The following is a 27679-nucleotide window of genomic DNA, read 5'->3' on the forward strand; positions in this document are numbered from 1 at the left end:
ACACTATCTTGGATTTTTGGAAACCTCTTAAAGCTGAACCTGCAATTTAAAATTTTTAACCATGGATCAGAAATCCGCTCTTCCAGATCAGTTTGGACTTATCCAAAACAATCATCAATTTGGGGACCCTGGCTTCCTTAGATGCATGATTGCTTCAGGTATGGTAGGCCTGATAGTCAATAATATAATAGCTAGACAAGGAATTAGCAAATCATCTGCAAAATTTGATGAAGTTTTAAAATCATTCAATGTCTATATTAACCTCAGAAGTAACAAAGCCTTGAAAGGGCTAAAGTTAATAAACGTGTCTAGCAGGCAGGAGAACATGTCAACTGCTTCATTAATGAGCTGTACGGAATGGCTGAAGGCTGTGATCACGGTGCACTGAAATCTGAGCTATTCAGGGTTAGAATATTTGTAAGAGTAATGAACGATGCACTCTCAGACATGCTTCAAGTGAAGGAAGACCTGATCATTGAGAAAGGCACCCAGATTGTCAGGCGATCTGAAATCTGTTTGCAATGCAGATCCATATTTAGGGGAGAAAGCAAACCATGGTACAAAGTAAACCCCACTATCCAGTTAGTGAAACAGGGACACACTAGACCAAGGGAAGCAATACCCTAACCGACGAGTAAAGTGACCATGCCAGCACTGTGAAGCAAAGAGCCCCCACAGGCGAGATCAGTGTCCGGCAATTTCAGCCCAATGTTTTCAATGTAACCAATGTTACAACCAGTCCCCAGGTGAGGTCCCCCAATTTGTTATCCTCCCGAACAGGACCCCAATTTTGTTATACTCCCAGGTGAGGAGGAATGAGCTGACTCCCCTTCTTTATTCAACGTTCTCGGTTGGTTGCAACAAGGTTAATTTAAAAGGGATTGCTCCTCCCCATGGATCTCTTTTCCCAGTCAAAATGTATTTATTTTTTAGAAGGAGGAAATTTAACCAGGCTTTCTTGAGTCAAATAAAGAGTAAGTTTATTAGTTACTAAAGCCCTGAGAAAAAAAATAAAAACATAACACACATACACACAGATCAGAAATGAGAAGCTAAGAGTCCAAATAAAACTTTAATGAAATATACAAATCAGTCTTTGGCTTGTCCCTGAGATGTAGATGGCGGTATGTTGTGGCTAAGTTGGGTGATTCCTGTAGAGCTGACTTTGGCAGTTGCATAGTTGGTTTGGATACACTTGGTTCTGCAGGCTAGCTGAAGAAGCTGTCCTATTTACTTATTGATTGTGGCTTCTGCGAAGCCTTGCCTCCAGCAACAGAGAGAGAGAGAGACTTCACCTGCAACTGCAGGGGTGGCTAGTTGGTATTCTTGTGCTGTCACTCTCATAGCACACCAGAACACACTGCACTGCTCTACTGCTAGCCTTTTGACCAATTTTTCCCTGCGCATTCCTGTGTAAACCATGTCTTGCATCCAGAGTCTGCTTTCTTTTATATCCAACCATTTTACACATTCTGAGATATAAATCAACAGGAGATGGATTTTTGGGTGCCTGCTGAGACATTCAAATCAGTCTTTTGTATCCGCAACCACAGGAGATTAAAGTTGTCTTTTGCATCTTTCCTATCTCCTTTTCAATTGCCTCTGCTTGAAGCGGGCCATAACACCTTTTCAGGTACGACATTCCATGTTCTCCCAGGACTGGTCTTTCCGTATAATCCACATTGGAATTTTCCAGAGAGTGGTCACATTACATATCAGCCATCTTTTGCTCAATTTTTTTGCTTGTATTTCTTTAAAAACACACAAGTCTTCCTTAAAAAGTTCTTTAAAAATTCCTTAAAAAATAAGTAATTCATGGCTATATTTGGCTTTTCATGACACTGAATAGGACACTTCAAAAAGCTGTGCAAAGCCAAAACATCAAATACACAGACTGATTAATGAGTTGATACAGCACACGAGAGGACACACAGCCATGCTTCTTAGGTGGGGTCAAATGTCCTGGATTTTCATTTTGGAATGTGGACATCTTGGTTCATGGCCGTCTCACAAACTTTAAATTGGACACAGGAGCCAGTGTTCAGGTCCTATCGGACAAAGGTCCATGGCTGAGAGACATCTGGCTACACACAACATACTTTATGGGCCTGGAGGAATCTGACTACTGGTCATAGACATGATTCTGGAACTGTGAAGATATGGTGGCAAACAAATCTTCGAGCTGATGTATGCCATCTGTAACCAGTCACTTTCACTTGAGTGGAGATGCCATATCACCCTGAATCTCCTCAAAATGGCAGAAGATGTCAAGACAACAACCATCATAAATGATACAGATCTGCAAGTTCCCAACAAGAAAGATTCTCTTGACTGGGACTTCAGCTCTGAATTGTCTTCTCTCTTTGCAGAGCAGGTTTGTTCATTTTTGTTACAGGTGCTAGAAGCCCCTCATTGGTCAGACCAGCCAACACTTGACACCTCAAGAAGCTGACAGTTAATAGAGGATCCAGGAATGGGAAGAGCCTCAATCTCCAGCTCCAATGCCAGTTGGAGAGATAAACCCTGAGACCACAGAGCAGATGCTGCAATCCCAGCCAGCATGGCAGTGCCACAAACGATATTGGAACCCAATAGCAGCCATCCATTGGTGACAGAACTCCATACAGCCAAACACAAAGATTAGCTTACTACCAAGCCTTGCAACAGAAAGAGCCATCTTTCATCCCAGTGCAGGTCATGGCAAGTCACACAAAAGAAGAGATGAAAACACTGTAGAGATGAGTCCAGCGTTTGTATGCCCCGTAAAGAGTGGGATAAACCAACCGCCTTCTATCACTACAATTTGGGGGTTGCTAAAGAGCGATTCAATGCCAAAGAACAGAAAAAAAGGGCGAAAAGACACCCGGCTGCCAGTATAACTTCAGATTCAACAAAGTTTAGCTGCAGTGATAGAACCTACCGCTCCTCCGACAGCAGAGAGAATATGATATGGAAGGATTATAAGGCCTCCAAACCACCTGAACCTATGAACTCAGAGACCTGAGAGGGAGGAAGATGGGGTTGTAGTAATGAAACAATAAACTGGGATGACTTGTAAATAAATTGAATAAAGACTTGGGGGAGGTGCAGTATAGGGTCTGGCATATAAAGGGTTAACATAGGACTGAGAACAGAACCGCCCACATGTTGATGTAAGAAAACACATGACCTCTACCAAGGAGTCAGTGTAGTGTTGGATAGAACTGTGTTGAAGCAGATTTGGAGATGGCTCATAGCTTTGACCTTTATTGTACCTAGGTATATAGTTTCCAGTAGTTAATAAATGTTAAATGTTTAATGAAGTGTTTTTGTGTGGAGAGGAACAATAGGAATGTGGACAGGGTGAAGGAGGCAGACCGTAAGTAAAACATTTTATATAAGACCATAAGACATAAGATTGCAAGGGATATAATCTTAAAGGTAGATGATTAATTATTTTGAGTTGATGAATATCAAGACCATCCCTCATCTCTCCAACCCCACCAGCACCCATTGCTGCATATTCTTGAGTACTGCCAGTAACTACTGTCTACTACCCCAACTGTTGAGGTGTCCCTCATTTTACATTGTCCAGCTCTCCCCACGGGATCAATTAGATCCTCCCCCTTCCCTGTGGGATCAATCAGACCCTCCTCTTCCCTGTTCCCATGGGATCAATCAGACCCTCCGCCCCACCCTGTCCCCATGGCATCAATCGGACCCTCCACCCCACCCCGTCCCCATGGCATTAATTGGATCCTCCACCCCACCCTGTCCCCATGGCATCAATTGGATCCTCCACCCCACCCCGTCTCTATGGCATCAATCGGACCCTCCCTCCCTATAAGATCATTAGATTTGAGAAATAGGAGCAAGAGTAGGTCATTCGTCTTCTTGAGCCTGCTCTACCAATCAGTAAGATCATAGTTGATCTAATTGTCGCCTTAACTCTACTTTCCTGCCTGTTGCCCATAACCCTCGACTCCCTTGTCAATGAAAAATCTAAGTCAGCCTCAAGTATATTCAGTGACCCAGCCTCCACTGCTTTCTAGGGAAGCATATTCCAACAATTAATGATTCTCTCAGAGAAGAATTTCCTCCTCATCTCCATCTGAAATGGGAGACCCTTTATTTTTACAAAAATACAAACATACAAATTAGGAGCAAGAGTAGGCCATTTGGCCCCTTGAGCCTGCACCACCATTTGATAAGATCATGGCTGGGGTCCCATACTAGCAGTCACTGTGGGCGTCTTTCCTGGGTTATTTCATTGACATAGGTACGACAGGTATTACTAATACAATGTCTATTAGCATATTACTATTCACTATTCATTCAGCATTCATGTGTTAAACCTCTGAGCTGGCAACCGGTCAAGTCATGATTATTGTCCATTGGCGCTGCATACATCATTTCTGTTCACTTCATCTGAAATATCTTTCCCTATTTCAATGAATTTATTGATAGTCCCCGCATGACTTTCGAGCACGATAGCTAGGCTTTGGATTAACCAATGATGTCCCTATGTTGAATATCGTAGCGGCATCATTTATCATGCTGCGCTTAACATGGTTCCTCCCAAGCCTGATCGCATCTCGCCATTAAACTGAACTGCTTCAGTCATCAATTGGCGTGGCAGAGCCGTATAGAGTGCTTGGGTATGGGTTGAGCACCACTGGGGCAGGATGACACCGGATACATTCAAGACTACGGGCACCAGCTCATGGTGTACATTATCATACAAAACTTCTGATTAACCAGTACCAAACAATTCGCCAGTCCTGGATGCATAGTCAGACAAGATGGGTCAGTCGGTCTGGTTTGAGGGGCTTCAATTATCTCTAATTGGACTGTGAAAGTAGAGGTGGGAGGTCGCTGGGTAGTGGCGGACCACCCATGCCCGATCTGAAGCAAACCCTTACTACAATTTGAAAGCACTTGTTCTCCTACTGTTACATTTATCATTCCCCATTGTGTGTCGCAGTAGGCACTGTCCGTGCTGTACCAAAGTTCCTCCTGTGGTGCGGGATGAGCAGTGATGATCCCCGACCTTGTTACCAGTACTGATATGCCCACGACCAGGATCGTAGATCTGTAGAGACATTAACATTGGCTCTCGTTCTCATATCTACAAGTGCGCATGTATCATCTGTCATTATTACCTCGTATGGTCCATGCCTGTTTGTTCCGAGCTCACCTTGACCATCACCTTATTCCCCGCGTGAAGGGGTCAATTGTTGCTTTTTGGATTTGCCTGTTTCCTTATCCTTAATCATCTGTCAGTCTCTAACTTCATGTAATTGCCTACTTAATTCCCTTACATTGTCCTTTATTTTTCCTTTCAGTGGCCCTACACCTCCTACTATAATGCCTTCAGGTAATTGCATGGCCCTTCCTGTTATCATTTCAAATGGGGTGAACCCAGTGGTCCTGCTTGGGGTAGCCCATAGCACATTAGAATATTGGGTTGTTCCCTGCCTCTTGATTGATGTTTTTTTAAAGTTCAGTTCATCCTTTCCACCATCTCTGGACTCTGGGGTTGGTAAGGAATATGGAATTTCTATTTAATCTCCATAATATTACACACTTCTTTAATGACTCTCCCTGTGAAATGAGTTCCCTGTTCTGAATTCATCTGGGTAGGCACCCCCACTCCTTCCAGTTTACTCTCTCCTGCTGCTGTCTCATGTCAGACTTCAATTCCTTAAACAACTCTACAATGCACCTTCTTATCCTACCTTTCAATGGCTCAGTATCTTCACTTCCAGTGATGGTTCTCTCTGGGAACTGCTTAACTCTGCCTGTCATCAAGGTGTTCATCCTGTGGTCTTACTTTTTGTAGCTTGCAGGCACATTAATATAATCAGTAATACATATATTTAGCCTTTTGCTAGCTTTCCCTTTACCTGTATCCATCTTGTGGTAAATTGTTGTTAAGTATTATTTCTCCTTACATTTCAATTCCTGAACTACAGATTCCTCATAGTTTTACCTCTAAGTATTTTTTTCCTGACCATGATCATCCTAAGATTCTCTTGAGTTCAGTTTCTCTATTGTTTTGATTGTTTAAAATGTTTCCTTACTCTTTAGGCCATATTAACTATTCCATTTCAATGGGGATCTCTGTCTCTAGATCTTTGCTTATCTCCCCCAGTGCAGTTCCAATGCCTCAGTTGATGGTCAGATTATCAAATTCATTTACGTTAAAACAGTTTGTACATTATGCCCTCTTTCCCTAACTCATTCTCCTACTTGCCTCATACCATTTTACACATGCAAAAGCTACCATCCTATCTTGTTAAGGTTGTCTGGAGAGACTTTACAGTCCAATAAAGTATTCTCATAATAGTTTTAAAACAGAAATCAAGCATTGACATGTTTTGCTTCCTTATCTTCTCAAACAACATCTTATTGTCCCACTAAATTACGTCTGACTTTTTTTTTGCATTATCCCAGATTCACTAACTTGGCCAAAAAATGGATTTCTGCCAAACTTTGTCAAGGTCTTGAGCTTAACTTCACATTTTGGGAACAGACTTACAAATACAAAAGCTTGCAGCATTTGAATTAGTGCCAATTGTTGTCAAACCTTTTAAAATGAAAATTCCCTTTTGAGAACTTTATCAAGAACCAAACCTCAAATTTTTAAACTTTGTAAGAACTATAATTTACACTATCAAAATTAAAACAACCTCTTTTTCATGTGTAATGATTTGTATCCAAGTTATAATTTCCATATGTTTATCGACGCATTCTTTATCTTAGATAGCATCCTAGTGATTCAACAGTAACCTGCTAAATTACACTGCACTTTACATCTCAAGATTGTCCCAAATTCAAATTACAGTGCTGTTGGGATGCAGATTTCCTTTAATATTTAATTCATCTCTTCATAAGAAACCCATTTTTATCAATTGGAACCACCTAGACCTTGTGTTTATGTCTTTTGGTTTTCCCAGAATCTTTCTGAATTTCAAGTAATTTTTTTTCCTCAGAATTTTAGAATACAAACTCATATGTATTAATCCCAATCAGCTTGGAAGCTGATGATGAGGATTATTCCCTACTAGTCTGCAAGGGGGTGGTAAAAGGATTGGTTCATCTCAAACAAAGGCAAGCCCTATTTTATCTTTACACTACCTGCAAATTACGATTTTTGCCAGAAATCTCAACTCAAACCTTATACTCAAAACTTTGGAATATTTGAATAAACTTTTCCTTTAATCTAATATGGGGCTTTCGACTCTAAAGTGCTCAACTACACACACAAAAGACAATTCAGGGAAGAAAACACGTTAAAGCTCACATACAAATGCTTCATTGCACACAAACGAACACATAGATAAAGGTATGTATCGATACTCTTATAATGTTGAACTTAACTCTAAATGAAGCTTCAAGTAGCAGTGGGGGAATAAAGAGATCTTGAAGTCTTCACCTATAGGGACCTTCAAACTGATGAAAGCTCACATTTTCTCTGCTGCTACATGTCAATTGCTCATTAACCCCTCGGGGTACCATCTCTCTCTCTCCAGCACAAACAGCTCTTGTAACTTGGATCAATTCATTTTTTTTTAAGTTACAGAAAATTCAGTAGTGGACTATCTACCTCCCTTAAAACATATTTTAAGCACTCAATTCTATTCCGATTAAAAGTTCCGTCTGGTGGGAAACTCTCTCCCTTACCTTGGGTCCATTTTACCCAATCAGAAATATGTTGGATACTACAGACCCATAATGGACATACATGTATGCATTTGGGGTTCCCTTCAAAGGGGGAACCTGGGGTTTCTTTGATGCCATATTTCCCATTTTCCCTTAATAATATACACAAAAAAGCCAGAAATTACTTACTTTTCACCTCCAGGGACTCGAACCCCTGGGTACACTACTATTTTTTCACCTCCAGGGGACTCGGACCCCTGGGTATACTACTACTACTTTTTCACCTCCAGGGGACTCGAACCCCTGGGTATACTACTACTACTTTTTCACCTCCAGGGGACTCAAACCCCTGCGTATACTACTAGAACTTTTTCACCTCCAGGGGACTTGAACCCCTGGGTATATTACTGCTACTTTTTCACTAAATTACTGACCAAATTAATCTCCCAAATATTTAAATAGATGACTTACCCTGAGAGTCAGCCACAGGCAGGCGAAGGCAGATCGCAGGTCAACGAACCCCAGAAGCCCAAATGGGGCTACCGTGAACCGTGAGGTTCTAACGCTGGTGCTCCGTGACTCAACCCCAGGGGTTAGTCATCTCGGTGGGACCTCCAGAAACTGTCGGAGATTATTCACACTGTAGAATCATTTTGTCGTAGAAACCCCATTTATTACTTGTGCACAAAGGAGAACAATACACCGAGAGTTATTGTACCATCTCAAAGCAGAATACACAAACACTTGCTTAAAAGCATTTTACAACGAATCAGTAAATTTTGCACAACTCAATCCGCTTATTTGCATTAGTTTACTGACCAATCCATGTTTTAGTTAATTTCCATTCCACCACAACAGGTGCGGTATCTACACACTTAGTTATCACAACTTTCATTACATTCGGCCTGAGAGAGAGACACATGGAATGTCTCAGGGCTCATCCTACAACAGTGCTCATACAAGATGCTATTGTTCTTCAAGGTTGCAGTATTTTTCTCTTAGGCCGAAGCATTTAATTCAATTTAATTCCCCCCCACCCCTTCCACAACTCTTTCTCAGGTACATCGATGATTACTTCGGTGCTGCTTCATGCTCTCGTCGGGACTTGGAAAAATTTATTAATTTTGCTTCCAATCTCCACCCCTCCATCATTTTCACGTGGTCCATCTCTGACATTTCCCTTCCCTTCCTTGACCTCTCTGTCTCAATCTCTGGTGATAGGCTGTCCACCAATATCCATTACAAACCCACCGACTCCCACAGCTATCTCGACTACAGCTCCTCACACCCCGCTTCCTGTAAGGACTCCATCCCATTCTCTCAGTTCCTTCGCCTCCGTCGCATCTGTTCCGATGATGCTACATTCAAAAACAGTTCCTCTGACATGTCCTCCTTCTTCCTTAACCGAGGTTTTCCACCCACGGTCGTTGACAGGGCCCTCAACCGTGTCCAGCCCATCTCCCGCGCATCCGCCCTCACGCCTTCTCCTCCCTCCCAGAAACATGATAGGGTCCCCCTTGTCCTCACTTATCACCCCACCAGCCTCCGCATTCAAAGGATCATCCTCCGCCATTTCCGCCAATTCCAGCATGATGCCACCACCAAACACATTTTCCCTTCACCCACCTTATCGGCATTCCGTAGGGATCGCTCCCTCCAGGACACCCTGGTCCACTCCTCCATCACCCCCTACTCCTCAACCCCCTCCTATGGCACCACCCCATGCCCACGCAAAAGATGCAACACCTGCCCCTTCACTTCCTCTCTCCTCACCGTCCAAGGACCCAAACACTCCTTTCAAGTGAAGCAGCATTTCACTTGCATTTCCCCCAACTTAGTCTATTGCATTCGTTGCTCCCAATGTGGTCTCCTCTACATTGGAGAGACCAAACGTAAACTGGGCGACCGCTTTGCAGAACACCTGCGGTCTGTCCGCAAGAATGACCCAAACCTCCCTGTCGCTTGCCATTTTAACACTCCACCCTGTTCTCTTGCCCACATGTCTGTCCTTGGCTTGCTGCATTGTTCCAGTGAAGCCCAATGTAAACTGGAGGAACAACACCTCATCTTCCGACTAGGGACTTTACAGCCTTCCGGACTGAATATTGAATTCAACAACTTTAGGTCGTGAGCTCCCTCCCCCATCCCCACCCCCTTTCTGTTTCCCCCTTCCTTTTTTTTCCAATAAATTATAAAGATTTTTCTTTTCCCACCTATTTCCATTATATAAAAAAAAAACACCTACTAGAGCTATACCTTGAGTGCCCTACCATCCATTCTTAGTTAGCACATTCGTTTAGATAATATCACCAACTTTAACACCTATGTGTTCTATTGTACTATTGTCGTTGACATCTTTTGATGATCTGCTTCTATCACTGCTTGTTTGTCCCTGCAACCACACCACCCCCCCCACCTCTCTCTCTCTCTATCTCTCCGCCCCCCACACACACACCTTAAACCAGCTTATATTTCAACTCTTTCTTGGACTCGAACTCAAGTTCTGTCGAAGGGTCATGAGGACTCGAAACGTCAACTCTTTTCTTCTCCGCCGATGCTGCCAGACCTGCTGAGTTTTTCCAGGTAATTCTGTTTTTGTTTTGGATTTCCAGCATCCGCAGTTTTTTTGTTTTTGTTTTTATCATTTAATTCAATTGCTCCATTAACCCTTTCAATACTGAGTGGGCTCCCTATAGTTGTCTAGGCCACCACACATCTACCCACTGAAAAATCTAATGGCTGACTATCATCCTAATGCAAAAATAGCCCCCAGCTTCTTTTCTTTGATGCAAATGGTCTTAATAATCTCCTCTGTTCTCAAATCCAACACAAGTGGGAAGATATTATGAACTTCTTTGTCACAAAGATCGAGACCATCTGATCAGCTGCCTTTGCCCCAACCCTCTCCCATTAGTCCACTGAGCCAAGCTTCCTCTAAATTTCCCCCTGTCCTAGCCCTGAACTTGCCTCTATCTCTAGTTTCTATCCCCCCATGATCTCTTTGAACTCATTTTGTCCATGAGACCCTGACGCCTTGAACCTGTTCCCACTAAATGCTGATCAACCAACTGCCCTCCTGGTCTTCTTGTAAGCCAATATTGTAAATGGTTTCCCCTCTTCAAGTGATGTCTCTCTTTCTTTTAATTCTACCCTCATCACCCCTTTCCTGAAAAAAACACCCTTGACCCCACCATCCTTGCAAACTACTATCCCATCTCCAACCTCCTTTTCCTCTCCAAAGTCCATGAATATGTTGTTGTCATCCAAATCTGTTCCCATCTTTCCCGGAACTCCACATTTCCTAGTTACTGACTCCATCCCTTTTCCTGGTAACTGTTTGACAAAGCCAGACTGTTCACAACCTTGGGGCCATATTTGACCTCAAGTTGAGCTTCCAACCACATATCCACGCCATTACTAAGACCACCCATTTCCACTTCCGTAACTTTGTTTGACGTCTACACTGCCTCAGCTCATCTGCTGCTGAAACTTTTATCCATGCCTTGGTTACTTTAAAACTTAGCTATTCCAGTCCACACCTAGCTGCTCTCCCACATTCTACCATAAGCTTAAGGTCATCCAAAACTCCACTGCCTGTGTCTTTAAGTTGCAGCAAGTCCTGCTCATTTATCGCCATGTGCTCACTGACCTACATTGACTTCTGCTCGAGCAACGTCTTGATTTAAAAAATTCTCATCCTTGTCTTCAAATCTCTTGAGGCCTCAGCCCTGTAATCCCCTACAACCCTCTAAGAATTCTACACATCTAATTCTGACCTCCTGAGCATCCCCAATTTTCAGTGCTCCATCACTGGAGGCCATGCTGTCAATTGACTAGGCCCCACAATCATGAATTTCTTGACTAAACCTCTCCAACTCACTACCTCCTTCTTGTTCCTAAAAACCTACCTTTGATCAAGCTTTTGGCCAATTGACTTACCCTATGTAGCTGTATCTAATGTTGCTTTCTAACATTCCTGTGAAGAATCTTGGGATATTTTATTGGGCTCAAGGTCCTATACAAGTCAAAGGTTGTTATTGAGGGGGAAATTAAGAGCTTACCTTAACCAATCTTGTTTACATTTCTGTTCTGTCTGTTTGGAATAGGAGTAAAAACACGTTGATATTCCTGCGGACGGAATTAGAAAACAATATAAGCGATTAACCAGGAGATGAAGGGTGAACAGGATAGGGCTTGGGCAGCACATATTCGGTGAACTGAAATTTGGAGAGGGTGGAAGATGGGAAACAAGCCTGGAGAGCAGAATAGGCATGTCTGGATGTGAGAAAGGTATGGATGAAGGATTCTGCAGCAGGGCAGAAACAGGCCATGTAATATGCAAGTGGATGTAGGACATTTTTTGCGTGGGTTACAAAAGACATTCTTTACTTGTCTCCATTTGTCATTTTTTTACCTATCTGATTAGTCTGGATTTTTTTCAAAACTATGTCGTTCCTTTTGAATTAGCATTGAGTTGAACCATCCTTCAAATCATTGACAAACACTGTACAAAACTCCACTGCTGCAAATGGAGCTCATTCCAGCTCTCATCAGCTGCTTATTTCTGACCCAGTTTTCAGTAGTAAATTTGCCCTTAATTCCAACAGACTCAACCTCATTTAAAATTCTCAGGTGTGAGCCATTTTTGAACAGAATCCACTCTCACAGTCAGGAGTACACCCCCTGGGTTTATGGCCAGTCCCCATGAAATAAAGACTTTGCTCATTTTTTTCTTTAAACATTTAAGCTGTGTATTTCTGTGCTTCCACGATTACTAGACAGACCTTTATTTACTGGTATGCAATGTTTCTGTCAGAACTAGCCTCTAGGGGGTGACAAGAGCCAGACTGCTTTCCATCTCAAAAACAGAATTACCTGGAAAAACTCAGCAGGTCTGGCAGCATCGGCCATCTCCCTCTCCAGACTGGTTTAATACATATATCCGTCACCTAGTAAACATCATTGCTCCATCACCATTCATACCAATCCATTATTCACATTTACAGGATGTGAGCAGATTGCACATGGGTGGTTTCTGCAGAATTTGACATGAATCTAGTAATCCTGTGTGTCCTGAAAAGATCCAACACCTTTCAAACTATCTGATTTAACTGATAATATATGTCAGAAACTTTTGGATATGTTGTAAAGCAATTAAGATATCATTAGAACAGTAAATGATCCTGGCCTGGTCAGCTCCTGAGGACTGGGCTCTGACCCAGCTACGGTGCTGGAAGAGAAGTTGCCTCTAGCACTGTGCAGATCCCAGTGAACAGGCACCCAGAGTGAGCACAAAGTGATTGATGTGGGGAAATATAAGTCTCCGTCAAAGACTGAGTACAGGTATTATCAAGAAAAAGAGGCCAAAGAAAAATGGAGCCCAGAGAGGGAGCTTTATTCTGTGTCTAACCCTCTGCTGTACCTGTCCAGGGAATGTTTGATGGGAACACTATAGAGGGGTTGCACTCTGATTGTGGAACATCAAGTGGCTGGAGCACTTCTGTGAGTGATGGGGCTTCTTCTCAGTGTAGATCCCTCACTGGAGCTCCCTCAGGGCTCTGCCTCAGTGAAGCCCTTCCTGCAGGCCCAGCTTCTCCTCTGTATGGATCCCTCGCTGGTTTGTCTTGGGTACTTGGGTAAATTAGTTTGTTAGCCAACCAAACTCTAACAACATGCCTTCCTATGTTCTCATCAATTGCTGCTTGCAATCAATAATGGGGGGAGACTGATGTAAGAATAAACAGCGATGGCTTATTGAGATATAGGGCAGAGCACCAGATCATAAATGCTCACTCAGAAACCTCCAGACATGTCTGTCCTTGGCTTGCTGCATTGTTCCAGTGAAGCCCAACGCAAACTGGAGGAACAACACCTCATCTTCCGACTAGGGACTTTACAGCCTTCTGGACTGAATATTGAATTCAACAACTTTAGGTCGTAAGCTCCCTCCCCCATCCCCACCCCCTTTCTGTTTCCCCCTTCCCTTTTTTTTTCCAATAAATTATAAAGATTTTCCTTTCCCACCTATTTCCATTATATATAAAAAAAAACCCACTAGAGCTATACCTTGAGTGCCCTACCATCCATTCTTAATTAGCACATTCGTTTAGATAATATCACCAACTTTAATTTTAACACCTATGTGTTCTATTGTACTATTGTCGTTGACATCTTTTGATGATCTGCTTCTATCACTGCTTGTTTGTCCCTACAACCACACACCCCCACCCCCCCCTCCACCTCTTTGTCTCTCTATCTCTCCGCCCCCCACACACACACCTTAAACCAGCTTATATTTCAACTCTTTCTTGGACTCGAACGCAAGTTCTGTCGAAGGGTCATGAGGACTCGAAACGTCAACTCTTTTCTTCTCCGCCGATGCTGCCAGACCTGCTGAGTTTTTCCAGGTAATTCTGTTTTTGTTTTGGAGTTCTACAGTTCCCAGTTGCCTGCATTGTACAGTGATTCATCAATGCTGTCACATGATCAGTACACTTGCATTCTCTTAAAGGGACAGGGTACTTCAGTTTACCACATCCCTCCCCCTTTACCTAAAAGTACAGCTAACAAGGTTAAAACACAATAACTATTTACAAAGTAATTATTTACAGGTCAGGTTTCTCAAGAGGCTTTCTCAGATGTGTTGAGCGTCCTAGTCCAACAACCTCGGCTGGTTTTTCCGAGACTTCCTTTTTGGGGACAGTTGTCCACTTGGTTCCTCAGTGGAAATTGGCAGGTTTGTCCCCCTGACCTCCTTGGGTCCCACAGGCCCCACCGGTGCTTCCAAATCATGTGACCTGTCCACTACATGCAGCACAGACTCAAGCGTAGATGGAGGCTGCATTTCTTCTTGTGGGACTGGTGTTTTGCAGAGATGGTCCACGTGTCATCTAATTATTCAGCCGTATATCAATATGTTATTGGAGAGGGTCCAATTACTGCACTCACCTCACCTAACAGCCAATTGGGCCCATCTCCAAAGTTCTTCGAGGACCACATTTCCCACCATGAAAGTTCTTTCGTGGACATGACCATCGTGCCTGATCTTCAGCGCCACTTGGCTTTTCTCCCCCTCCCCTCTAAATTCGGCCAGATAAGGGTCAGGCGGGTGTACAGACGTCTCTTCATTAGTAGTTCTGCAGGGGCAATGTCAGTCATCATGTGTGGCATGGTCCAGTATGTGAACAAGAACTGGGACAATCTCTTGCCAATGGAATCCCCTTCCATTTTTTTCATCCTGGATTTAAAGGTTTGCACTACCTACTCAGCCATGCCATTCGATGCTGGGTGGTAGGGTGAGGCTTTGATATGGGTAATGCCGTTAAGGGTCATGAAACTGTAGAACCTCCCCACTGGTAAAAGTGGTCCTGTTGTCGGACACGAGCACCTCTGCACCTCTGGCAACCCATGCACTGTAAAACTCTGCTGCAAATGGTCTATGATGGCAGCTGACGTGAGTGACCAGACTACATAGATGTCCATCCATTTGGAGTGGGAGTCAATTGGTAAAAGGAACGTTTTGCCCAAGAAGGCTCCTATATAATCGACGTGGAGGCGCACCCATGGCCGCCCGGCCGTTCCCATGGATGCAATGGAGCTAAGCGGGGAGCTTTTGCACCTGCTGGCACTGAGGACAGCTTATGACCTGGGTCTCTATATCCAAGTCCATGCCTGGCCACCACAAATAGCTACGTGCGAGTATTTTCATTCTGCTAATGCCCGGGTGAGCGCTATGTAGCTCGGCTAATAACGGCCTTTGCTCCCTTGGGGGCACGATAACCCTTGCTCCCCAGGGTAATATGCCACCCTGGCAGAAGAGTTCATATTTACGATCAGAATAGGGCTTCACTCCCTCAGATTTAGATGCACCTGACCAACCTTTCAAGACCTGCTCCCGGACATTAGACAATAGTGGGTCCCGACCTGTCCACTTACGGATTTGTCTGATCTGAGCAGGGAGGAATCCAGAAAGTTTCGCACTAAGACCAGTTCCTGGGGAATCAGAGCCTCCCTGTTATTAGCTGGTAGGGGAAGGCGCTTTAGTGCGTCGGCATGTGCAATTTGAGTTTCCGAACGGTGAACAAAAGTGTATTCATAAGCGGCTAATGTTAGTGCCATCTCCTGATGTGAGCCGATGCGATAGATGGTATCGCTTTATCTACTCCAAATAATCCCAGTAAGGATTTGTGGTCGGTTATAATATGGAAATGGCGACTGTGGAGATATTGATGAAACTTGTGGACGCTGAACACAATAGATAAGCTCTCTTTTTCAATCTGGGAATATTGTCACTCTGCGGCACTGAGTGTGCGAAATGTATAATCAATGGGTCGTTTGGAGTCATCCGCCATCCGATGTGAAAGGACAGCCCTTATTTCAAAAGGGGACGCATCACATGTTAAAATTAATTCCTTCTTAGGTTCAAAGTGGACCAACAAGGCCGACGATCTTAACAGTCACTTCACTTTCAGGAAGGCATCCTGGTGTGCGGCTTGCCAACTCCATTTCTGGTTCTTCTTAAGCAGGCCGTACAATGGGGCCAGCACAGTCGAGAGATTTGGGAGGAATCAGCTGTAGTAGTTTATCATGCCTAAGAAGGCATTAAGCTCTGTGGTATTTCTCGGGACAGGTGCCTCACCAATGGCCTGGACTTTTTCTTTCACAAGATGCAGGCCCTGCACATCAACCTTGTGGCCTGAGTAAATTACCTCCTTAGCTTGGAACAGACACTTCTCTCGTTTTAAATGTACCCCCGCTTGTGCAAAGCGTTTGAGCATCTCTTCTAGATTTGCTAAGTGTTCATTGTCAGTCAGTCCCGTGACCTATACATCATCCGAGTAAACGATAATATGGGGCAATCCTTGGAGCAAGCTTTCCAACATCCTTTGGAAAATAGCACGTGCAGAGCAGACCCCAAAGAGTAGACATGTGTATTGATACAATCCTCAGTGCATATTAATGTTGACAAACCCTAGAGTCCTTTTCCAATTTTACCTGTTTGTAGGCATGGCTCATGTCTAATTTCAAATATGTGGTGCCCCCTGCCAACTTCGAATACAATTTCTCAATCTTGGGTATCGTGTGTCTTTCAGGTTTGGCCACCTTCTTGATAGTTAGCTTATAGTCACTTCATAAACACATGCTTTGGCCCTGCTTCAGTACAGTTACATCAGAAAATTGCACTGGTTGTAGGATGCCCAATTTTTCCAGTCTGTCCAGTTTGGTTTCAACTTTGTCCTGTCGAGCATAAGGGACTGGTCTGGCTCTTCTAAATCTGGGGGTTGCATTTGGGTCTACATGGATCCTGGCCTGTAGCCTCGAATCCTTCCTAACTCATCGTTGAAAATGGAAGCACACTTTTGCAACAATTCCTGTAAGATTTTCGTTGTAATTTGAAAAATTTTGGTCCATTTCAATTTAATATGCTCGAGCCAGTTGTAGTTTATTAAGCTGGGGACCTCTCCAACTGCCACTAACAAGGCAACCTTTCAGATTGATCTCCACATGTCGCCGAGACTTTACATAACCTTTTCAGTCTTATTTCTTCCACAGTGTATGCCCTCAGCTTTGTGTCCGAAACTTCTAACTTCAAAGCATGGGTTCCTTTACTCAGATAAGTAAATGTATGCTCTCAATGATGGATATCAATGCTCTCATGTCAACTTCCATCTTAATAGGTTGTCTGTTAACTGTGATGACTACTTGGATTGGTTCAGTTCCACCCACTTTGAGGCTATATTATGAATGTGTGTCTGATTCTATTTCTTGCTCTTCCATGAGATATATTTCACGATTTTTCCTTCTGCCTTTATAATGTTGTTTTAGCCTTTCTCTGCAGTGCCGCCTTATCATGGAATCATAGAGTTATACAGCACAGAAACAGGCTCTTTGGCCCATCGTGTCCATGCCAGCCATCAAGCACCTATCCATTCTAATCCCATTTTCCAGCACCTGGCCTGTAGCCCTGTATGCTATGGTATTTCAGGTGCTCATCTAAATACTTCTTAAATGTTGTGAGGGTTCCTGCCTCTACCACCCCCTCAGGCAGTGTATTCCAGGTTCCAACCACACTCTGCGTAAAAAAAAATCCTCAAATCCCTTCTAAACCTCCTGCCCCTTACTTTAAATCTATGTCCCCTGGTTATTGACACCTCTGCTAAGGGGAAAAGTTTCTTCCTATCTACCCTATCCATGCCCCTCATAATTTTGCATATGTCTATCAGGTGGCCCCTCAGCCTTCTCTGCTCCAAGGAAGATGACCCCAGCCTACCCAGTCTCTCTTCATAGCTGAAACGCTCCAGCCCAGGTAACATCCTGGTGAATCTCTTCTGCAACCTCTCCAGTGCAATCACATCCTTCCTACAGTGTGGCGACCAGAACTGCACACAGTACTCCAGCTGTGGCCTAACACAGCTCTAACACAACCTCCCTGAACTTATATTCTATGCCCCGGCTAAAAAAGGCAAATATCCCATATGCCTTCTTAATCACCTTATCTACCTGTGCTGCTGTCTTCAGGGATCTATGGACTTGTACACCATAGTCCTTCGGATCCTCTGTACTTCCCAGGGTCCTACCGTTCATTGTGTATTCCCTTGCTGTATTAGTTTTCCCAAAATTCATCACCTCACACTTCTCAGGATTAAATTCCATTTGCCACTGCTCTGCCCATCTTACCAGCCCATCTACATCATCCTATAATCTAAGGCTTCCCTCCTCACTATTTTCAACCCCACCAATTTTGCTGTCATCTGCAAACTTACTGATCATACCACCTATATTCACGCCTAAATCATTAATGTACACTACAAGCAGCAAGGGTCCCAGCACCCAAACCCTGCGGTACACCACTCGTCACAGGCTTCCAATTACAAAAACAACCTTCTGCCTCCTGCCACTAAGCCAATGCCATTATGGCGGCAGATAAAGCAGTCGACGTGTTTGAGTTGTCATTCATTCATCGGACACCTGGATGAATTTCTCTCATTCCGTTTGTGGGTTTTCACTGCAGTATTGTTGTTTTTCAGTGGTCTGGAGCTAGAGAGCATTCCCTGCCTTTCCATGGAGTCCGAAGTTTTTGCGCCTTTTGTCGCCGGATTGTCCCGCTCTATATGAACGGTGCCATTTTGTGTATCTTTTATAACTTCGGAATTTCTAACAGCACTCCCCATCTCAGTAGTTAATTCTAATGCCTTATTGAGGTCTAGTCTAGGTTCGGCTAGCAAATGCCTTTGGATAGTATCATCTCCAATCCCGCATATCAGCCGGTCCCTCAGCATATCACTAATGGACGTTCTGAATTCACAATGCTCAGTTAATGCTTTTAAAATGGCCACAAGTCAGTTATTGTCTCCTCCAGAAGCCTATTCCTTGAATTGAACTTGAAACGCTGCATAGTAACTGAGGGCTTTGGTCTCAGGTGGCTCTGTACAATTTTTATTAACTCGTCAAAATCTTCGAGTCTGGGGCACTAGGTGACGCAAGGCTGTGGATCAGCCTGTACGTTTTGCTCCCGCATGAGGACAAAAGAATCGCCCTTTTCTTCTCCTGCCTGCAATGTCATTAGCAGTAAAAAAGAACACTATGCGTTTGACATACTGAAACCAGTCATGTGAAATGGAGTCGAATGGATCGACACCCCCGAATTGCAGCATCACGAACGGCTGCAAGGGGACTGCACTTCCGATAGGCTTTCCAGGTAATGAATTTAGGAGTTTGGCTTACCGCGGAGTTGCATTCTCTCTTGGGTCTCTTATAATTTTCTGCCCGTATTTATTTTGCATGTATTTACCAGTGTAAATGCATTGCTGCTTTAAGAACAGTAACCATTTTTTTTTAACTCTGTCTCTGCAGCTGCCGGCCTTTCTCTGCTGGGTTTTGTGCTCTTTTTGTACTTTGGCGGGATCCCTGTGATTGCGATTCTGCAAATTTTTTTAAATTTTAAACTACAGCACTGCTTTCGGCTCCAATTGCGGGCTGTCACCTATTTTACAAATTAAGTCAGATGCTCTTTCCAATGCTTTGCTCACCCGTCTTGAAATTTATTTTCTTTTGTTCTTTATCCTTGTCAGCACTTTTATGTCTTGGGTAAATGAGTTCGTTGGCCAACCGAACTCTAACTGCATGCCTTCCTATGTTCTCATCAGTTGCTGCTTGCAATCAATAACGGGGAGAGACTGATGTAAGAATAAACAGTGATGGTCTATTGAGATGTAGGGCAGAGCACCAGATCATAAGTGCTCACTCAGAAACCTCCAGAACTAGACTTATGGTTCCTGGTTGCCCTCGCTGTACAGTGATTCCTCAGTACTGTCACATGATCAGTACACTTGCATTCTCTTAAAGGGGCAGGGTACCTTACTTTACCATAGAGTGGTTACACTCTGGTTGTGGAACGTCAAGTGTTTGGAGCATTCCTGAGAGTGATTGGGCTTCTCCTCGGTGTGGATCCCTCACTAGAGCTCACTCAGGGCCCTGACTCAGTGAAGCCTTTCCTGCAGGTGGGCAATAGAAGGAAGATCTTGGCCCTGTCTACACATTGGCAGCTGTTAAAGTTGTATTGGTGAGCGAAGGAAGGCCTTGTTCCTGCTACATACAAACTATGAGCAGGAGGCCACTCAGCCCGTCAGGCCTGCTCCATCATTCAATAAGATCGTGGCTGATCTGATTGTAACCCCCTGCCTATCCCAGATAACCTTTCGCCCCCTTGCTAATCAAGAATCTATCTTGATCTGCCTTAAAAATATTCAAAAACCCTGCATAAATTTAACACCCTGTCATGGAGCTGAACTCCTGTCCTCCACATGACAGATAGGGATACTAATCACTATACTAACAGAGCAGTGATGTGCCAGAATGAATGGGCCATTTGTCAGTGAAACAGTGGCCCTGCTGCAACAGATTGTAGAATCTTAATGCATGTTTCTGCCTTAAAGCTGCAGCCTCAACCTTGATCCCATCATTTGGAATAATGAATATTTATCACTTACTGAATGGGACAATAGCATAACAGTCCAAAGAAGTAACTGACCCTTTAATTTGAATATAAAGTCTGTTACTTTATTAGCCAAGGGCAATTATTGTACAACATTACACCACAGAGGATCTTTGTAAAGCTAACTTCAAAAGCACAGAATCAACAGCATTTCCAGCTACAGCCATACTCCACAATCGCAGCACATTCTGAACTCTGGAACCAGCCTGACAATGACTCATCAATTTAAACTGCATGGAAGTCAAATTACTGCACATCAACAGAATCAAATTACACATTCCTCACACATTGTTTGATATGTCCAGTCCCACAAGGGAACCCATCAGCAATCTGGTCCAATTCACTTGTGTTGTAAACGTGGAACAATGTAGAGGGAGCTTTACTCTGGATCTAACCCTGTGCTGTACCTGTCCTGGGAGTGTTTAATGGGACAGTGTAAAGGAGCTTTACTCTGTATCTAACCTTGTGCTGCATCTGTCCTGGGCGTGTTTGATAGAGACAGTGCGGAGGGAGCTTTACTCTGTATCTAACCCCGTGCTATACCTGTCCTGGGAGTGTTTGATGGGGACAGTGTAGAGGGAGCTTTACTCTGTATCTCATAGTCATGGAGTTATATAGCACAGAAACAGGCTCTTTGGCCCATCGTGTCTGTGCCGGCCATCAAGTACCTATCTATTCTAATCCCATTTTCCAGCACAGGGCCCGTAGCCCTGTAGGCTATGGTATTTCAAGTGCTCATCTAAATACTTCTTAAATGTTGTGAGGGTTCCTGCCTCTACCACCCCCTCAGGCAGTGTGTCCCAGGTTCCAACAACCCTCTGGGTGAAAAAAAATTTCCTCAAATCCCCTCTAAACCACCTGCCTTTTACCTTAATTCTATGCCCCCTGGTTAATGACACCTCTGCTAAGGGGAAAAGTTTCTTCCTATCTACCCTATCTATGCCCCCAGTAATTTTGTATACCTCTATCAGGCGGCCTCTCAGCCTTCTCTGCTCTAAGGAAAATAACCCTAGCCTCCAGTCTATCTTCATAGATGAAACGCTCCAGCCCAGGCAACATCCTGGTGAATCTCCTCTGCACCCACTCCAGTGCAATCACATCCTTCCTCGTGTGGCAATCAGAACTGCACACAGTACTCTAGCTGTGGCCTAACTAGTGTTTTATACAGCTCCAACTAATCTCCCTGCTCTTATATTCTATGCCTCGGCTAATAAAGGCAAGTATCCCATATGCCCTCTTACTCACCTTATCTACCTGTGCTGCTGCCTTCAGGGATCTATGGACCTGTAAACCAAGGGGTTTACTTCCTGGGGTCCTCCCATTCTCTCAGGGTTAGATACAGAGGAAGTTATAGATAACGTAAAGGCAAAAACTAAGGCATACTAAATTGCAAAGGTCAGTGGCAGTCTGGAAGATTGGGAAGCTTTTAAAGATCAACAAAGGGTTACTAAAAGATAATAAAAAGAGCAAAGGTAAATTATGAAAGAAGACTAATGCAAAATGTAAAAACCGATAGCAAAAGCTTCTACAGGTATATAAAAGGAAAGAGAGTAGCTAAAGTGAATGTTGGTCCCTTGAAGGATGAGACTGCGGAGTTAATAGTGGGGAACTAAGAAATGGCAGAGGCGCTCAGTCAATATTCTGCCTCAGTTTTCACAGTGGAGGACACTAGTACCACCCCAATAGTAACAGGTAGTGCAAAGGGTATAGAGAAGGAGGAACTTAGAACAATCACCATCACTAGAGAAAAAGCACTGAGTAAACTATTGGGATGAAAGGGTGACAAGTCCCCAGGATTTGATGGCCTACATGCCAGGATCTTAAAGGAAGTGGCAGTGGAGATGGTGGATGCATTGGCTATAATATTCCAAAATGACCTGGATTCTGGAAAGGTTCCAGCAGATTGGAAAAATGCTAATATAACGCCCTTATTCAAAAAGGAGGGGGGGAGGCAGAAAGTAGGAAACTATAGACCAGTTGGTTTAATGTCTGTCATTGGGAAATTGTTGGAATCCATTATTAAGGAAGTAGTAATGGAGCATTTGGAAAGTCAAAATTCAATCCATCAGAGTCAGCATGGTTTTATGAAAAGTAAATCGTGTCTGACTAATTTGCCAGAGTTCTTTGAAGATGTGGCAAGCAAAGTGAATAATGGGGATCCTGTAGATGTAGCATATCTGGACTTCCAGAAGGCCTTTGATAAGGTGCCGCACAAAAGGTTAGTACACAAGATAAGATCACACAGAGTTATGGGTAATATATTAGCTTGGATGGAGGATTGGCTAACCAACAGAAAGCAGAAAGTCTGGATAAATGGGTCTTTTTCTGGATGGCAAGCTGTAACTAGTGGTGTGCCACAGAGTTCGGTCCTTGGCCCCCAGCTATTTACAAACTATACTAATGCCTTGGATTCAGGGATAGAAGGTACTATAGTTAAATTTGCAGATGACACCAAAATAGGTGGGAAAGTAAGTTGCAATGAAGAAATAAGTTTTCAAATCGATATGGACAGGTTAGGTGAATAGGTCAAAATTTGGCAGCTGGAGTTTAACGTGGATAAGTGTGAGGTTATCTATTTTGGTCGGAAAAATAAAAAGGTGACTTATTTAAATAGAGAGAAACTTCAGAATGATTCAGTGCAGAGGGATCTGGGTGTCCTCAGCATGAATCGCTGAAAGCTAGTATGCAGGTACAGCAGGTAATAAGGAAAGCAAATGGAATTTTGGCATTTATTGCTAAAGGAATAGAGTATAAAAATAGGGAAGTGTTGTTGCAACTGTACAAGGCATTGATGAGACCGCACCTGGAGTACTGTGCAGAGTTTTGGTCCCCTTACTTGAGGAAGGATGTGGTCACATTGGAGGAGTCTCAGAGGAGGTTCACTAGATTGATTTCAGAGATGCGGGGCTTGTCTAATGAGGAGAGATTGAGCAGTTTAAGCCTATACTTGCTAGAGTTTAGAAGGATGAGAGGAGATCTAATTGAGGTATATAAGATGCTAAAGGGGACAGACAACATAGACGTGGAGCAGATGTTTCCCCTTCTGGGGCATTCTAGAATGAGAGGCCATAGTTTTAGGTCAAGGGGTGGTAGATTTAAATCAGAGATGAGGAGGAATTACTTTTCTCAAAGGGTCGTGAATCTGTGGAATTCACTACCTCAGAGTGCAGTGGATGCCGGGACACTGAATAAATTTAAGGAGATAGATAAACAGATTTTTAATTAGGAATAGTTGAAAGGTTATGGGGAGAGGGTGGGAAATTGGAGTTGAAGCCGAAATAAAATCAGCCATGATTGTAATGAATGGCGGGGCAGACTCGAGGGGCTGAATTGCCTACTCCTGCTCCTACTTCTCATGTTCTTATATGTATTCCCATGCCATGTTAGTCCTCCCAAAATGCATCACCTCACACTTCTCAGGATTAAATTCCATTCACCACTGCTTTGCTCATTTTACCAGCCCAATTATATTGTCCTGTAATCTAAGGATTTCCTCCTCACTATTTACAACACCACCAATTTTGGTGTCATTTGTGAATTTACTGATCATACCTCCTACATTCACTAAATCATTGATGTACACTACAAACAGCACCAATCCCTGTGGTACACCACTCGTAACAGGCTTTCAATTGCAAAAACAGCCTTCGACTGTCACCCTCTGTCTCCTGTCACTAAGCCAATTTTGGATCCAATTTGCCAAATTGCCATGGATCCCATGGGCTCTTATCTTCTTGACCATTCTCCCATGTAGGACCTTGTAAAAAGTTTTACTGAAGTCCATGTAGACTACATCAACTGTACTACCCTCATCAACACAACTAGTCACCTCTTCGAAAAGTTCAATCAAATTTTTTAGACATCATCTCCCCCTGACAAAGCCATGCTCTGCCTCTCCAATTGGAAATTAATCCAGTCCCTCAGAATTTTTTCCAATTGTTTCCCTACCACTGATGTTAGGCTCACTGGCCTGTAATTACCTGGTTTATCCCTACAATCCTTGAATAATGGTATTACATTCGCTGTCCCCAAGTCCTTTGGCACCTCTCCTGTGGCCAGAGAGGATTTGAAAATTAGTGTCAAAGCCCCTGCAATCTCCTCTCTTGCTTCACATAGCAGCCTGGGATAAATCTCTTCTGGGTCTGGGGATTTATCCACTTTTAAGCCCGCTAAAACCACCAATACCTCTTCCTTTTCAATGCTAATTTGTTCAGGTATATCACAGTCCCTCTCCAATTTCTACACCTACATCATCCTTCTCCATAGTGAACACAGATGAAAAGTAATCACTTAAAACTTTACCTACATCCTCTGGCTCCATGCACAGATTGCCACTTTGGTCCCTAATGGGCACTATTCTTTCCCCGGTTACCCTCTTACCCTTAATATATTTATAAAATGCCTTTGGATTTTCCTTTATCTTGCCCACCAATGTTTTTTCATGTCCCCTCTTCACTCTCATAATCATTTTTTTAGGTAACCACCACCGCCTCCCCCACCCCGCCCCACCTACACTTTCTATACTTCTCTGGGGCTTCTGCTGTTTTCAGCCCTCTGCATCTGCCATAAGCCTCTGTTCTTTTGCCTTATCAAATCCTCCATATCCCTTAACATCCAGGGTTCTCTGGACTTGTTGGTCCTGCGCTTCACCTTTACAGGAACGTGTTGGCCCTGAACTCTATTAAACCAGGGATTAATGGACATGTACACCAGTTACAGCACTAACACAGTGTTTGAAGGGACAGTGAAGAGGGTGCTTTATTCTGTATCTAACCCCGTGCTGTAACTGTCCTGGGATTGTTTGATAGGGACAGTGTAGAGGGAGATTTACTCTGTATCTAACCCCATGTAACAATCTATTTGAACACAGCAAGCGCCCACAAATAGCAATATGATCATTTTTTGGAATGTTGGCTGAGGGATAAATGCTGGCCAGGATTCCTGTCCTGCTCTGTGAACATAGGAATATAGGAACAGGAATAGGCCATTCAGCCCTTCAAGCCTGCTCCATCATTCATTGAGATCATGACTGATCTGGTGTGGCCTCAGTTCCACTTTCCTGTCTGCCCCCCCATAGTGTTGACCCCCTTGTCTATTTTTATGTTTTAGGTTATCAGGTTCGCTGTGCCTTTGATATTAACGTATTAGTTGGTGCTTGAAGCAATATAGGCAAAGACACTGATGAACTGAACAAACACTGGTGGTTTATTGGAACTAAGAACAGAGCACTAACACCATGTGTGCTTCTTCAATCATCTCCATCTCTAGACTTAGTTACCCAAGAAGCCTGTGCAATGTAGTGATTGGTCGATACAGTCACATGGTCAACTAACTACATTCTCTTAAAGGCACATAGCACTCAACTTTACCACATCTATCAAAGATCTTTCCAACTCAGCCTTGAATAAATTCAATGACCCAGGCTCCAGTGCTCTCTGTGAAAGAGAATTCCACACACCAACGATCCTTTGGGAGAAAAAGTTTCTCCTCCTCTCTGTCTTAAAATGGATACTTTTCATTCTTAAACTATGTCCCCTCGTTCTATTCTTCCTGACAAGAGGAAACATCCTCCCAGTATCCACCCTATCAAGTCCACTCAGGATCTTGCATGCTTCAAAAGATCACCTTTCATTGTTCGAAACTCCAATGGGTATAGGCTTAACCTGTTCAATCTTTCTTCATACAATAAACCCTTTATCCCTGAAATAAGTTGAGTGAACCTTCTCTGAACTGCTTCCAATGCAAATATATCTTATTTTTAAATAAGGAGACCAATATTGTACACAATACTCCAGATGTGGTCTCACCATGGCACTGTACAGTTGACGTAAATCTTCCCTACTGTAATACTTACTCACCTTGCAATAAATGCCAACATTCCATTTGCCTTCCTAATCACTTGCTGTACCTGCTCGGAAACTCTGGACAACCAGATCTCTCTCTACTACCGAGTTCTGCAATCTCTCCCCAGTCAAATAGTTATGACTTCTCTATTCTTCCAGCCAAAGTGGACATGTTTACTTTTTCCCACATTATACTCCAGCTGCCAAATTATTGGCCACACAGTTAACCTATCTATATCCATTTGCAGAGTCTCTACCTCCTCTTGACAACTTATTTTCCTACCTATATTGGTGTCATCTACTTCAAAGTAGTGCCATAGCAATTTTTATGTCCACCTGATAAGGTAGCCTCAGTTTTACATCTTTTCAGAAAGACAGCACCTTTGACAGTGCAACACTCTCGGTACTGCACTGATGTGTTAGCTGAGATTATGTGGTCAAGTGTGTGGAGTGGGAACTTCAAAATCCTGACTTAGAGTCAAGAGGCTGGATTCTACAAGCGCATATCAGGTGGACTGTGCTTCCTGCCCCCCACCCCTCATGAATGTAAAATATGGTGTGATGACTTTGTGTCAACAATATGATGCCATCATGCTAGTCTCCCAAATTACATAAGGCGAGAGAGTGCAGAAATCGGCACCTTGCCGCCATTTTGAAAGTATTAATTAACAAGAAATTGAGTTAACAATCCAAACATCTGCAATTTTCGTTGCCCACTACAATTTTCGGGCGCTGAACATGAAAAAGTTTGTGTGTGTCTTATGGCAATTCTGATGAGGTGGAACAAGGGGGAAGAAAAGGCCTGGCACCAGGATGCTGGCTGAATGTAGCAGCAGATTCTGCTGGAGAAGATGGCAACTTGCATATGTTTTTTTTCTTAACACATTTTTAAAAATCCTTTTTGAGCCTTCAATAAAAAATAAAGACTGATTCTGAGAACAGGGAACCTTAAACTTGTAGCTGTGACTGACTTCCTCTGTGTGGCAATACCCCTCTGCCACATAGTGTTCTGGCCTACAATGCTGATTGGGCACGGAGTCTCATACTGCTCTTCTAGTTGGCCTCCTTCCTGTTGGACGGCCACTGATTGTCCATCGATTCTTGATTGAACAAGCTGAGATGGTGGGGGCAGGAGTGAGCGCACCAATCAGTTTCCTTTCTGCCTCCCCCACCCCAGCGAGAATTGTAAAATTGTGCT

The 27679-nt window shown here is 43.4% G+C and overlaps 1 long non-coding RNA gene across 1 annotated transcript; it reads right to left on the bottom strand.

The window, feature by feature from the left end:
- Positions 1-8185: 8185 nt before the first annotated feature.
- Positions 8186-13972, bottom strand: LOC121282940. The gene is made up of 3 exons (XR_005944147.1): positions 13924-13972; positions 11706-11772; positions 8186-8265 (listed from the first exon to the last, which is right to left on the bottom strand). It is a non-coding gene; the product is annotated as an uncharacterized LOC121282940 (long non-coding RNA).
- Positions 13973-27679: the final 13707 nt, after the last annotated feature.

Source organism: Carcharodon carcharias, chromosome 10, assembly GCF_017639515.1.
Source record: "Carcharodon carcharias isolate sCarCar2 chromosome 10, sCarCar2.pri, whole genome shotgun sequence".
Classification (NCBI taxonomy): domain Eukaryota; kingdom Metazoa; phylum Chordata; class Chondrichthyes; order Lamniformes; family Lamnidae; genus Carcharodon; species Carcharodon carcharias.